General features: G+C 34.3%; 1 protein-coding gene across 1 annotated transcript in view; it reads right to left on the minus strand.

The window, feature by feature from the left end:
• LOC127852906 (BTB/POZ domain-containing protein 10-like) overlaps positions 1–12,582 on the minus strand; it is a 35,594-nt gene extending 23,012 nt beyond the window's left edge. The window contains exon 1 of the mRNA XM_052386948.1: positions 12,538–12,582. The gene's annotated coding sequence lies outside the window, so the exon portion shown is untranslated. The remainder of the gene's footprint in view (positions 1–12,537) is intronic.
• Positions 12,583–14,562: the final 1,980 nt, after the last annotated feature.

Genomic DNA, 14,562 nt, shown 5'->3' on the forward strand with positions numbered 1-14,562 from the left:
TCCTTGAAAGCTAAAAAAGCTCTTTTATGTCTTTTTGATTCTCTCCAACAGTTTCAGTGTTTACCTTATAGAACTTTCTTTAAGCTGTTTGATAGTAAAGTTGCGACAATATTATTGTATGGTTCCGAATCATGGGGCCTTAAAACTATGCCTGCAGTAGAAACTGTACATATGTATGCATGTAAACGCTTCCTAGGTTCCAATAAATCTGCATGCAACGACGCTGTACTTGGTGATTTGGGGAGATATCCAATGTATATATCATCAGCAAAAAGGTGTATAAAATACTGGGTTAGGTTGTTGTGTATGCCAAATTATGGATACAGTACAGCCAAGGCGGAACAAACATTATCCGCGGCTACGCCACAGCAAGATTATTAGTACGCGGCGGCCGAATCGTGTGTTCACGCGGCAATTCGCCGCGGCACTCTGCATCGTTCCGCGCAACGACGCCGAGCCTGTATCAACCTCGCGTACTTTCGCGGAGTGAATCCGCCGCATACGTACGCGGCGGATCAAGTGAATAGATATACATCTACATGTTCATTTATGTAGCATAGAAACCTAGATTTACGCCACTTTCATAGTTATTAGTTTCATGTTATAAAGTGATATCATGGGCATCGTACAGTTTATAGGTGCCTATCGCAACCGTTGTTTATTGTTTGTGTTTTCACTTAAATACACTTATATTTGTTAATGCAGCATCAACATACCAAAACAATATCCCGAAAAAAGGAAAATAATGCATTTGAATATCGACCGTACTTTGACAACTGACGACAGAAATTATTCGATTTACGATGTAAATCTAGGTTTAGTGCAGATTCGTTCATACGACACAAAGACACTATTTTGTTTTACGGATCCATTTTTCTTAGAGGACTGGATGAGTCATGTAAAATATCGACTATAATAATTTTTTTTATAAACAACTGGTAGGCTAGCAAGATGTGTTGCAGATAATTGGTCAGTAACCACATTTCAACAAACTATTTTGACCTGTTAATTCTTTTCAGCTCAATTCAACAGTTAAATGTGCCCATCATATTACTTTAATAAGCGGATATGATTTTTATATGATGCTTTACAGAATATTTATATAATATCACGTCTTTAAATATATCAATATTTATTTTAAATGAAGCCTTTAATTAGATATTTGCAAAATGTAATGGTTACCGCTTCTATATACACACGATGTAGCGTTTATGAGTTTGAATGTACATGTACATGTAGTAACATATTTTTATTTCCGTTTCAGTGTAAGGCTGTTTTATTCAAGAAGTGTTACAAGGACAGCGTAAGTCGGAAGTAAATTATAACGTGTGTGGTAACCGCTTCTAAACACGATGTAGCGTTACCGGTAATTTGTTATTAACATATTTGTATTTCATTTTCAGTGTTTGGCTGTTTTATTCAAGCAGTGTTACAAGGACAACGTAAGTCGGAAGTAAATGGCAAAAATCTTTATTACAAATAACTATTGTTTTTTGATTGCATAAATCATAACACATTACCAACATACTTTATTTTATATTAAAATAGCGTTTTTTATGTTTGTGTTTCAGGAGCTTTATCAATTATTTTACATCCATGATAAGTCTGAATTTTCGACAAATAACACAATTCGAATACATTTACAGGCTGTCAAGTGACCTTTTTTCAAAAAGTAGGAAAAAATAGGAACGACTTTTGCAAGAAAAGAAGGAAAAAAGTAGGAAAAAGTAGGAACTTTTCCCTCAAAAGTAGGAATACATAATACCAATATTTTAACCACAGGTCCAGGAAACATAGCTGGAAACAGAGCAGGAGTGCCATCACATGTTCTGTATGGATACCCACTTGAAGCTACCTTAAGGGCCCAGATGATTTCAGCCTTTTGTATCTGTTCCTTGTGTGATGAATGTACTTGCATACAGAAAGATTTATCCCCACCACCCTGAGAGCTGCTTGGCTTTGGAGCACTTCCAAACAAACGCTTTTGTGAATTATCATGCATGTATTTCAAGTTTTCCTTGTGTTTTTGTCCATCTGCCTGACTTATCAGTTGATAAGCACCAGAATTACAACACAGATGGACTTCATGCAGACAGTACAATATCTTGCAAACTCATTGCCGGTATCTCTCTTGCACCATGATCCAAGTGTTTTTCCACTGTTGTCCAACTTCTCCATCCATGAAGGGTAAAACTTTGTTTTCCCACTAGGCATTTTAGCACTTATAGTGTATCTATGATAATTAAGTTTCAAGCAAAGCTACCCTGATTAAGAAGTATAATTAGATGCTGTTCATTTTGGTGTATCATCAAATAAGTGGTTAGAGGTCTTCTGTGTATCGATATACAAATGGTAACAATATATTACTAATATATTGTGCATGTTATATCCTTAGGCAGAAGACCAAATTTATTTAGTGATACACTAACTTGTTGTACAATATGAATACTAATATATAAAGCAGTGTCAATGCTCTGCTACAGCTACATCGTAAAACCTTTAAATTGACAATAGGGTGCAGTTATAATGACTTAAGTTACATTCAAAATGACTGGTCATTGCAGAGCAGATTATGCAACTGGAGATAGACCTTATCACCTGACATCTTTTATGCCATCATTGATTGGGCAATGAAACAGTTGCACTATATTGTTTATTCCAGTTTCAAATAATGGTTTTTACATTATTGATGACTTCGCGGGAGTGTAATAATGCCGTTTAAGAATTTTAATACTACGCTGTAACACCTTAAAGTTACCTCACTAGCTATGGCATCATTAGACAAGAATTGTGTTTGTCAGAAACACAATGCCCACTATTGCGCCGCTTTGAAATAAAATTTCAATATATCATTTGGCAGGTTTAGAAATTATCTCCCTCTTAAAGCTTATTACTTCCCTTGGATTGTATTTTTTGACTTTTTGAAGCTATATATATTTGACTTTTGACCTTGAAGGATGACCTTGACCTTTCACCACTCAAAATGTGCAGCTTCATGAGATACACATGCATGCCAAATATCAAATTGACTTCAATATTGCAAAAGTTATGGCCCATATTAAAGTTTTCGGACAAACACACAGACAGACAGACAGACAGACAAACGAACTGACAGTACAACTGCTATATGCCACCCTACCAGGAGCATAAAAATGTATCAGGGCATTTAGGCTCTGTGCATTTATCTTTAATTTATACTAAACATGATGTACCTATGATATCAATAGAACATCATATCCGTTGTCATGTAATACAGAATTTATTACATTATATTTGTAAATGATAAAAACTCGGCAAAGCATCATTTTATCTTTTTCAAATAACTTGTGTAATAAATTCCATATTACATAACCACTCATACAATACATGTATCTCTATATCTCTACATTCCAAACAGCAATATCATGTAAACATGCATAAGGTTTGGTCAAATTGTTGTGAATGGAAACAAAATAAAACTGGAATAAACAATGGGTTCCCTCAGCTCTTGCATCACTGGGAACTGTGTAAGGTAGTGAAGTCTGCAGTGTACAAATGCTAAGGAAGTAAACAAGGCACTATTGTTATTTAAAAAAAAACTTGTTAATAATTTCAAAAGTTACATAAGAAATAAATATTTATGCTTCCTGAAGAGGTGCTAGCAGACAGTCAGCATGGGTTGTTAGGTCTCATCAGGTCTCATCTAGATGAATGCACATTAACAGGGATACAGTCATGCCATAGATTCATTCATCCTGCAAGTTTACTAAATAAACTCTTTAAAAAAAAATAATTCTCCATTGAAAATGAAAAAGTAGGAATAGTAGGAAGATTTGGTAAAAAAATAGGAAAAAGTAGGATCCTGATGAAAAAGTAGGAAATAGTAGGAAAAAGTAGGAAAAAGTATGACCGCTTGACAGCCTGCATTTAATATTCAATAATGTCACACAATACACAGTTCAATGTTCTGGGTTGATTTACATATAAAAAAACGACTGCTCGCCCAGTCCTTCCTCAAGCAAACGTTCTGTGGCTTCAAACTGCTAATTGACTCTGCTAAAATATAATAGCAAAAACAACATGCAGTTATAAATCCACCCATCTTCTGGAGCCTTTACCACTCGTAGGTGCGAAAACAGCTGCCTGGTGGCCTTGATGTCTCTATATGAAAGGGAAAACAATTGTACATAATTACGTGACCTTGTTAATGTGTAATATACTTTCTTTACGGGCAGGAAACTTACTTACTTGCCAGGCACACTAAATATGCTTATATGATAATACCTGTTGTCGTAAAAATAAAACCAAAAACAAATATGTTTGTTGATCATTTAAAGTTTTCTAATGGTCATCTAACAGTTAATAGGTGTCTATCGCAACCGTTATTTATTGTTTTTGTTTTCACTTAAGATACACTTATATTTGTGAATTCAGCATCAACATACTAAAACAATATCCAGGAAAGAGAAAGTAATGCATTTGTATATCAACCGTACTTTCGTTTTTCCCAACTTACGACAGAAAGTATTCGATTTACGATGTGAATTTAGTTTTAGTGCAGATTCGTTCAAACGACAAAAAGACACTATTTTATTTTACGGATCATTTCGGCTTAGAAGAATGTCCAGTCATAAAAAATATCTAATTTTATAAACAGCCGGTAGCAAGATGAGTTGCAGCTAATTGTCAGTAACCACATTTTCACTAACTCTTTTGACCTGTTTATTCTTTTCAGTTCAATTCAACGGTGAAAAATGCCCATAATATCACTGCAATATAAAATAAAAATGAAACGGCGCAGTTAATAGATGCACACAAAGTAACTTAAACTACTTAAGCCGATTCTAAAAATGACAAAGATAAATTATTATTGGAATTGAATTAATACATGCCCTTGATTATCGTGTTTTGTTTTGATGACTTTGATTTTTGTTAAATTTTCAGGATTACAACAATTTGTTTATAAACGGGAATGCACTCACTAAAAACACAACAGCACGCTTTTTTATTAACTATGATATCTATTTTATTTTGAATCCGCGCACATTAAATATAATGATTTGACATATTATTATAAATGTTCTTTTATTTTTTTTAACAACTAATCATTTAAAAAAGATTGTTTATTTTATGATACATGTACGCATCGACTCGGCGTCATGTCGCGGATCGAGGCTTGCCTCGGCGGACAGATGCGAAGCTTCGCGGCGAAATTCGACTTGCCGCCGCATAGTTACGCGGCTTCAACAGCTGACGTGGCATCGACTCGTTTCGCCTTGCCGCCGCGGATCGCGAAAAATGTTTGTTCCGCCTTGGCTGTACTGTACCCACGCCTTACATATAACATGTTAATGTATTATGATAGTTTAGGTTATTGTAACTGGGTAACTGATGTTAGAAACTCATTGTATTCCAATGGCTTTGGTTATGTATGGGAGGCACAGGCAGTTGTAAATGAGAAGCTGTTTTTAGATTGTTATGCTAGGGAGCTGAGAAATCAAAGTATTGTAAATTGGAGAGCACAGTGTGTTGAAAATAGTAAATTGTATCATTACATCAATTACAAAGGTGAATTTGGTACTGAACAGTATGTAAATGCTATTGATATACATAAATTCAGGAAATGTTTCGCAAACTTTAGGCAATGCTCACATAACCTTATGATTGAGAAAGGTAGATATTTTAACTTGGAACGTGAATATAGAACTTGTGTTTATTGTGACGTCTGTGTTGAGGATGAGTATCATGTTGTTATGGTGTGTCCATTATATGCAGAACTAAGAAGAAAGTATTTTCCGTTTCATTACTTAAATGATGTTAGTCAAGATGTATTTAATAGACTTATGTCAACAAGGAATGCAACAACCATTCAAAATTTTGCTATGTTTATATATTATGCATTAGAAGAGTGGCGTCAGTTTATGTCTATATATGACAATTAATATTTTCTGTAGTTTATGTCTATATTTATATGACTAGTACAATAGCGGATTGTTTACATTTGTTGACTTTTTTTCGATAGCATACGGTATATGTATCAAACATGATGTTTGTAATGTTCTTTTTCATAGTTACATTATTGCTTGTGCCTTGAGACTGCCTACTAGTTCGTTTCGAATAGGTAGTCTAGATTAAGGCAAAATGCCGAGCATTTTTTTTTGGTTTAATCTTTAATTAATTTGACATATGGACTGTCATAGTTCAGAAAATTTTGCGGGTAGGCGACTTTTGTGAAGTTTATAAGCGAATCTTATGGACGAGTCTGATTAACTATGACAGCAATGATAAAAAGAAAACGTCATATTTGTTATCACATGCCTTTAATTTACAATGAATATAGCAAATACCTCGTACACATTCATAACGTCATTGGAACAGTGCAAATTGTATTTTGTGTATGATAACGTAAATGTCGGTAAAAGAATATATAATATAAGTTAAGTCCTAATTGTTAAGAAATATGGTATGTGTATGGTTGTAATGTGACTCTCGTCAGGTGCACATAAATGCTGCTATGTATTTAGATTGCATATTGTATTTGGGCCGGTGGCCACATATGTACAATAAATGAATGAATGAACAAGCACACAACAGGTCAGGGGATTGACGCATATTGAGAGGCAATATTTCATCAAATCTATAAGTCACTTAAAAATGGCAAGGTTTGTGTTAAAGAAATAATTGAGAGCTTTTATCGTAAATATTTACCAGAAAGTGATCAGAGCTCCAGATAAGGATTTGTGAAATTAGTAACGGTACTGCCACTGACAGAAAGAAAAGGAGTAACGCTTAAAATCAATTAGTACCTGTACTACCATATCCAAAAATACAGGTAGTACTGTACTACCCGTGTTCTTGGATATTGAAGGGTGTATAACTGACTTTAGAGAAACATTTGCAGCAATTATAACATAACATAACATAAACATATGTAGCTTGTTGAACAGTTATTGTATTAGGTTTTCCATTCTGAATAATGATGCAAATACAACTACACATTAAAACTCATGACTAATACTATTTCTTCATTTTTCTTGACAAGAAAACAAAAGCCAACTAGTAAGCTAAGTAAATGAACACTTATTCCACTGTCTCATCTGTTTCCCATCATGTTTTCTAACGTTTTAAGCCATCGATGCAATCAAATCGTTTTATATTGGGGCTACAATGTCTTTTTCAGGGTTCACAGATTTAATGTCAGGATGGTTAGACGACACCGTATGTAGTCATGTGACAACAAAGAGTTGTTTTGAACCGCTTTCGGTTAAGCCGGCATTCCATTGCGCGCAGACATATTGTTTTTGACGGATTTACAAGTTACAGGAAATCACGCAACACAATAGACAATAATATATGAACCCAGTCTACAACTTTTCAGTAATATAAATTAACGAAAAGCGCCGTTAGGTTAGAGACCAACAAATCATTCCGTGCTGACGCAGGCGTATCGGTACGGCCAGATTCTTTTTCGTAAATGCGTAAAATGGTTAGTAGAGTCGTAATTGTACGTCCAGTTTATAAAAATAAATGCGTAAATCTTCAAGAAAAAGGCGTATTTACGGCTGTACGGCCCTTATCTGGAGCTCTCAGGGCTTCCGCTGTCGTTCGCCAAATTCGCCGTTGGCGAAAAATTTGCGAATTCGGCGAATAAAATTCTCGGTTGGCGAAAATGCTCGGCGAAACATTTTTTAAATTCGGCGAATAAAATTCTCGGTTGGCGAAAATGCTTGACAAAACTTTTTTTGCCTGTCAAGTACCATCCCAGATAGTAAACTCTTCAAACCCTCGACTGTGCGTCAATACACCATCGTGTTATTTACCAGAAAATTTGATACGCATTCTGCAGCACCACCGGTCAGAACCGGTCATCGTAACAAAGGAAACTTGCTGGTGCATTGTGTACTAGCAGTGACGTCATCATCTATGTATAGAACTCTTGCTGGTGTGAAAACAAAAGGTGTTATCGAACATTATGTCAATACCACGGGCCTGGCAAAAGCATTTAACAAAAAACTATTTCTTCACAAAATCACATGCAAGCTTGTTTCAACAGGAATTTAAGAGCATTTCTGTTTAATAGTTTCATTACTATAATATTTTGGGAAAGGTGAAGTTTGATTAAGAAACTAACAATTTCGGAAATAAAAAGTATACCATTCACTCGTTGTAATATATTTCGGATATGTTAAAAATTCGGACATTTAAAGATACGGACATTTATGTGTTGGTTTGTTGTTGATAGTTTGTAAAACTATGTTTTATCATATTTCAGGCAACTAGAATGGATGGTGGCAATTATCTGGGTCTTTCTGTCAAGAGATATGCGTGAAAAACATTCATTTATTTGAGCCTAGAAATCATCCACCACTTACAGAAAATGTTTTAACAACAGATGCTGTCAAAGCTAATGTTTATCATATCCAAATGACCAAATATAACTGTTTAACAATATGAAGTGAGAGGCTTTGAAAATAAAGCATCTTTAGTCTTGATCAACTGTTACGTTTTGCAAAGATTGAAATATGTGCTCAAGAATGAATATATTTAATATAATGAAAATGTGCTTATTTTGTAAACAATGTGAACTGAACATGTGCTTATGATGTATGTATAAACTGATATTCTGTTATGTAGAATAAAAGTATGATTATTACATTGATGTATGTATATCTTGATGTATGCATATCTATAAATGTTTTTTTTGTTATAAACTGATATTCTGTTATGTACAATATTTTAAAAGGATGATTACCGGTATAGTAATAAATATATTTAAGCGTCATATTGTAGTTATTTGTGTTCTTACACCCCTAGACTTTCACGAGGCGGTCCCAAATGCTTGGCTAAAACTTTGGCTACAGTTTCTAAAATTTGGCTACAAAAAAATCCAATTGGCTAAAATGTTGGCTAAAGATATTTTTGAGCCAGGGGAAGCCCTGGCTCTGAGTGATTGATAAAAACGGAATAAACGGGATTATCGGGTAATAAATAGAAACTTGAAAAGAAGTAAGTATACAGTAATAGTCGGGTTGAAATGGATGTATTGGGCAATCGTTCAAGTCGGGATTTTACTATCTGTGCCGGAAAGTTTTAAAACAATTAAACAATAAAAAATAAAATATTTTTAAATGACATGGGGATTTTTTTTAAGAGTCATAGCGCACCAAATGACGTCTTTTGACGCTGTTTTTCTTTGAGTTATAACGCACCACAGAATGTGAATTGACACGTTAAATAAAAAAAAATCAACGTCGGGAGGGGACACCCCTCCCAAACCACCCCTAGCAGCCCCGGTGCGCCTGACAAAAATCCTGTGGAAAGCACCAGTATTCTTTATCGAATACCACATCGTTATCGACTCTACTAGGCTCCATCACATAATCTGAAGTGCAAAATATTGGTGTACTGCGACCTAACCAATATTGGGTCAATTTTCCAACATGGCGGATACAGCGTACAAAAGAAAAACTAAGTCAATAAAAACCAATTATTTCTTGCTTTAATGGTACCATTTGGATGAGTTTGTGGTTTAGACAGGTAAACTTTAATAAGTTTTTGCAGTTTCAGTGTTCCTTAACCCTTGCATTGTTGATAACATTTTGCACCCATGGACAGGGTTCGACATTAACTTTTTTTACAGCAAGACCGTCGGACCAGCTCCTCTTAAAATGTACTTGCCCGAACCTGCTGTCTACTAGACCATAAATGACATAGCAAATGAACATAATTGTGTCATGTAACTGTTTAATCAGGATTTATCAGTAAATAATCAGTGAACACCAGATTTTTTATGCATATAGTAAGACAATAAAATAACCCTTTTTTTGCTTTTCTTCGTCAAATTCAAGCCATGGGAACTGACTCGATTTTCCATCTAGGATAAAATTGACGTGTTCGTGTTTCTTCATATTTACGTTTCGTGTCAGTTAAGCGTCGGATTCTTTTTTTAACTGATTTGTCGGACAAAAATCCGAACTTGAACACAGCCATTCTTTAAATTACATTATCTTGTCTGCTACGCAAAAATGTTTAAATTGACGATACTGATTTTCGATAGAAGTCGTAAAATCATGCTTTACAGTTTTACGTCACTGCAGAAATTAATTAATATTCATGACAACTTGACCAATTGAAACAAGCAATTTCTGAAGGAAGCTCTCCTTTGCATTTAAAAATAGCGATGAATCATGTGAATGCTCCGCGTTTATTTAAATATACTAGTTTTGTTTTAACGTAAATAACGGATACAAGAGTAATTTTACACATTAAAAGTAAAGGTTTTCACAGCAGTTATTTATAGTTATATGAATCAGTATAGATTTTTTTTATTTATGTACGACCAGTCGGACAAGCTAGCCCGCAGTTTTACTAGCCCGACCACCGATCTTACTAGACAATGTCTGTCGGACGTGCCTTAGTGTCGAACCCTGATGGACAAGAGAGAGCGCATTGCAACTCTCAGCAGCCCATTGGGTTATAAAGCTGAAAGTTGAATTATTGCAGGGCTTTTCATCTGGAAATTGGGAAGAAGCCCTAGCCTTGCAAATTGGAAAATTTAAGCGCGATAAATGGCCATTTTGGGAAAAAAACTTTTAAAGCATTTCATCACAGGTAAATCATTTAATCAATTTTAAAAAGTCACAATAATGGTTTGAACTTTATTTTTGTTATGAATTAATGACCTGGAAATGTTCTTTTCAAAGATTGGCCAGCTATATTTTCAAACAGATAAACTTTTCAACAGGTAACAGCAGTTTTTGAACAGTAAACTAAAAACTGAAAATTCAGCGATGACACTGGTGACCTCCCTTGCGGCCCTCGTGCAAAAACCGACAATAAAACCCGTAATACGCAATATTCTGTTCTAGACTGGTACACAAATACAATTAAAATTCGGCTTAGCGGTAGTGGGGAAATACCTGAACTGAACTGGTAGCGATAAAATCGATACCAGACAACAATTACGCAAAATAAACCTTCATCTTTGTTTATCGCTCGTGGAAGCTTTCAATGAAATTACAATCATCTACAAGACCAGTAAAACTATACCGAATAGTAACTTGGCTACAAAACACTATCCGCTGTGTTTATTTTTTTGATTTTCAGGGGAATTTCAATCGTTTTTTTTTGGGAAGTCTTTCAGCCAGAGTTGGGAAAAAATAAGGCTTTTTAGAATTGGGAAGGAGCCGAATATCGGCCTCTGTTATATAAGGATGAAAAGCCCTGTATTGCAACTAGCAGGGCTTGACACTAGTTTTTTTACCTACTGACCCAAAGGACCACCAGCTTTCAGAAATTACTGGTCCTCCAAGATTTCAAGTGGTTCGACAATTTCTATGTTATTTTACCCAAATTTCAACTTACTTTCCGAACTATACACAATGTATTGTGCATAAAAAGAAAACTATTAGTTTTAGTTTTTTTAGGCGGAGGTTCAACCACCCCCCGAATAAAATTCCACATCGCGCAAAGTTGTAATCTTTAAAATACACAAGTTTACTCTCTGGCAATATCAAAACATTATCCTGTGCCCTCCAGTGTAAATTTGAATCTAGTAAACAAAGTAAATTCTGATGGTACTCGGATCGATAAAATGCTGATTATTGCTGCTTTTTCAAAATAATAAATACCATTTTGTTCATTTCTCTATCCGAAAGCTTCGAATTTTATGTTAATTTGTGTATCGATCATGGCAAAGTCAGGAGACATTTGCGGAACGCAAATCAATTTTTTGATCCGACAACAGGTTTTTCTCATTCGGGCATCTAGAAAATTGGAATTTCAAATATGTTGCTATTTTTATCCCAGTCTCGAGTCGACCCATAAAATAATTATGAAATTATCGGTTTATTATGAACATATAAAGTTGTTTTATTGATGAAAACGGCTTTCCACCAGTATTTCACAATAATCTGGCCCTGATTTTTAACTGGTCAGACGGATCAACCAAATTTCTAGTTTCACTGGTCCTCCATATTTTTTACTGACCCCGGGTCAACGGACCACTGTTAGTGTCAAGCCCTGACTAGACAGAGTACCAAAGGTAGTACTTAAACATTGTACCAGAGCCTACAATTATCAATCTAGCCATAATTTCCCAAATATAAGGTGGTCAAATCAATATAAATGGATGAAACTAAAAGATAGAAGGGTATAAAATCCATGATACGTAATTATGGCTATGCTGAGAAGATTAAATTAAATTGAAAGAAAGATTAGCAAACACAACACATGACAATCAAAACATATAAATTACATTTTATACACGTCTAATTTTAAATATACAAACGAATTTAGGGTTGCCAGTTTTGTTTTTATTCTAAAATTTATCAAATGGATATGTTTTTGACCTGATGGCTAAAGAATGTAAACAATGTGACAAAGCACATTCCTTTATTCATCAGCTGATCGATTGAGCAATTGTGCGGAAAAATAATGACATAAAACAAATCAAATAAACTAAATAATACATCTGGCTATTATACATGTATGAAACGTACAATAAAGGGCTCGCACACAAAGGTATTTAAAAATCAAATTAAATAACTTTCTACGCACCATGTTTGCTGAGGAATGATGGGTAACTGGTTGCTCTGATAGACATTTTCTTCGTAATACTTGCAAAACAAGGGGTTACACTAGGTCAATAATATGATTATAGGTGCAACCTAATTTACGGGCAAAAGCTTTTATGATCACCATGAATTTTTAACACGGAGCGTATATTCATCCGTGATCTTTTCTAGCCGCAGGAATTTAAAGCTGGTTCAGTGGCTGCGTTATAGTGGATATGGTGTCTGCTTACTGGCTTAGTCACTGGGAGGTCTCTGTATTGATCCCTTAAGTTGGAGCATTCTTTAGATCGCCCTAATGACACTTAGTGCTGGTCCTACCCAGGAAACAGTTTGTTTCATCAAATGTCTCAATTCAACTTAACAGCTTGCTAAAGCAGTTGATTTTAACATACACTGATTTAACATAATGAAAATAATGTGATGTGTCAAATCAATTTTGATTGACAGGATTTTTTTATCCAATAAGTTTTAGACTATCAAATTACACACACTACAGGGGTTTTCCTCGCTTCATTTGAAAAGGTCCTAGCCTATGGATTTTGGGAAGAAATTGCTCATTTTTGGAATAATTCTCGCTAAATTTACTGCTTTGGGAAATGAAAAAGCTGGTGTAAGTTAGGATTTTTGGGAAAACTGCATGATTTTAAATAAATTTTCAATTGGGAAGCGGCCTTTAATAGGCCTCTGTTATATAAGGCTAAAAACCCCTGCACTAAGTATTGAAAGTCATACCTGGAGCTTTCGTCCGTATACTACGGACTTCATCAGCAGAACGATTTTTACTGTTGGGAAATTTTAACACCGCTAAATGTCTTCTTTTTTAATTATCAATGTATAATAATGTGTAACAGAATGACAACATACTTGTTTTGCAATTAAAATATTTCATAAATACAGGTATCTTGCAGGGTTCTATTTTTTCGCAAACTATTGTCGAATAGTTTAAATCGTTTTGCCACTAAAAATATAGCCATTTTGTAGCAATGCATAAATCACAGTCTAAGCTTCATTCACTTAGTTTGTAGCTGTATAGTTACAGTTTGAATGCAAATAAACATAATGTTATATCATCCGTATTTTTTTAATTTAAATATTCAAATAACACATACAATAAAACATAGATTATCAGTAATCATATGAGCTTATTTAAATGTCAGTCATTGTCTTTCTTGGCTAAGCCGCAAGAAGCATGTAACTGATGTTAATATATATATAAATATATATATATATATATATATATTCAGTACATATATAAAAAGGTATGTGGTATTGTGTTGAGATACAAAACACTTCACATCATTTATTTGCACATAAAACAATAGTTACACAATAATTAAGTAATACTAAAACATTGTCATCAACTTACAAGAATATTTACGTATATGAAATTACAAAGTGAGGTAATCTTCAAAAACTGTGGAATCAAAGAAGTAACATTGTATTACCTTTTACAAAATTTACAATGCCGGTTTTTTACTAGTGCATAAAACATTTATCGTGGAACAACAAGAAACTACCAATTTATTAATTACACAATAGAAAGGAAATCATATTAATGGCATTATGCATTAACTAAACAAGCTATTTCCTACTGTTTAGAATTACACTTATCTTATTAAAAATGATCACAACAGGTACATAGTGCTTTAACATACTTGTGGTAAGTTTTGTATTACTAGTTTGACATTATTGTGAGACACTTGTTGATAGACAGACTTAATTTGCATGGGAACCTTCATATTTCTTTAGCATAATTGCCTTCAAATTGTTAATTTAACAACCCTTTGACAATGTTTGCACATCTGATCCTATAATGCCATAGCTGATTTTTGTATAGATAGACAGATATAGACTTTTCAAAGTTCTATACAACTTCACACATGTTCCATCCAAGCAAACCAACAGAACCAATAAATAAGATCACCACAGCTAATAACTGTGTGTTAACATTCATGCACTAGCTTGGAAACTTTGATAGTTTAGAAATCCCTCCTTTGTTGATTTCTGG

Source organism: Dreissena polymorpha, chromosome 12 (genome assembly GCF_020536995.1).
Source record: "Dreissena polymorpha isolate Duluth1 chromosome 12, UMN_Dpol_1.0, whole genome shotgun sequence".
Taxonomy (NCBI): domain Eukaryota; kingdom Metazoa; phylum Mollusca; class Bivalvia; order Myida; family Dreissenidae; genus Dreissena; species Dreissena polymorpha.